Here is a 1,743-nt window from a genome sequence, read left to right on the forward strand (position 1 = left end):
CTTTTGAGAATTTGGAAACGAGGCCTTTGGTACACATCATTGCAGCCTCCTTCCTTTATATAAGCTATATGCAGACTCACAATAAGGTTTAAATGAACAAAGGAATATAGTATTAGGTATTTCACTAGTTTTTGCATTATGATCCATTCTTGAAAGAACCCAACCATGGCTCGGCTACGTTGGTTCTATGATTGCTTGGACTTGCACTAGAACTCAACCTTGTCATTAATATTATCTGAGGCACACATTGGTTCTATCCCTCCTAAGCTTACAACAAGATTATCCTACCTAAGTTATCAATGGCTAAAACGCATAATGTAGTCTAGGGACTTTCCCATTCAACCTTGTAGCCAGGGATTTTTCTCATCACATCATTTTCCATATCCCTGCGCAATTAGAGTGTCATTGTACAGCCTATATTTCCCAACCCATAGAAGTTAACAAAAAACATGTTATTTAATTAATCGAGTGTATTTCCCATTATTTAAATGTTTTAAAAATATGAGCATTTTCGGGAAAACTTGTGCGTTGTTTATTAACCATGGCCCCTCCACTCAAAATTGGTCAACGGATCACAAGACTTGCATCCGACAGTTCTCATTGTTATAGGTGGGAACTAGCCAATAGTTTAGATAGGAAATTTGTTTCCAAAATGATCATACGGTTCTTTTACCTTTGATCTGACGACCCCTAACATTTTCAGGTGAAAACATCCACCCATCATAGCAAGGCCTTCGCCACCCAAAAGTTGATCCAATAATGACAGAAGCACGATTGAATTGTTGGAAATTTTCATGAGGTTGATCCTACATGTGCAATCATAAATTTTCGTAATTAACCCACCAAACAATGTACTATCATCATCGCTCCATCCATTCAGATGTTTAGTTGGTGGATTATCATTGAAACCTAATTAAATGGCGTACTCTTTAGATGAAATGTTTCCTCATTTGTAACTTAAAACCTTTTGATAACTAAATTTCCTCACATTTTCCCTCAAAATCGGTATCAACCCTAGTTTTAGATTGCATCCAAAGCCTCCCGTCCAAGTAGCTGAGTGATTAAGATTTTAGTTAAGTACCCACGTCCTATCTCTGGGAGTTTGTCATAGTTATAGTTAGTAAACTAAAAAATTGGATATCAAAAGGTTGAAAACTCAATTGAAGATAATTTCCTTGACATGTGATCTCACGTCAAAGATACATTGGTGATTAACATTGATATTTATACCCTAAGAAGGGAATAATAGAAAGGAAATGGTAAAGGAGTAGACCAACGTTTAATTCGAACTGGAGTCTTCCAAGCTATGTTACCTGTAGTACATTATGTCCCCGACTCTATCATGTTACTCATAAGAAATTTACAACCAGATACTAGAATAATTCTCTACCCTGAGAGCCATCAATTCTTTCTTGAGGTATCCCAAAATTCTTTAGCTAGAATGCTTAGTCTACCTATTACTAGAAAAAAAAATTCTAATAGAGACCTAACTGAACAATTTGAAATTTTGACTGACGAAGAAAATCTTAGTTTCTTTCAAATTTTAATTACTTTTTCCTATTCCAACCCATTCATTTAAAACCCCTCTATTAGAGCTTGGACTCACTCTTAGCTATCATTCAAGGGTGTTTTGGTGATGTCAAGTTACATGAGTTGATGTTTATGTTCATGAAGGAAGTGCTTGCAAATCCAAATGAGATTTACATAAATTTTGTAGCTTATTTGGCTAGAAATATTTTTGTG

The sequence above is a fragment of the Pinus tabuliformis genome, chromosome 3_1 (genome assembly GCF_031772625.1).
Source record: "Pinus tabuliformis cultivar Carrire ecotype Pingquan chromosome 3_1, CPIR1, whole genome shotgun sequence".
Lineage (NCBI taxonomy): Eukaryota > Viridiplantae > Streptophyta > Pinopsida > Pinales > Pinaceae > Pinus > Pinus tabuliformis.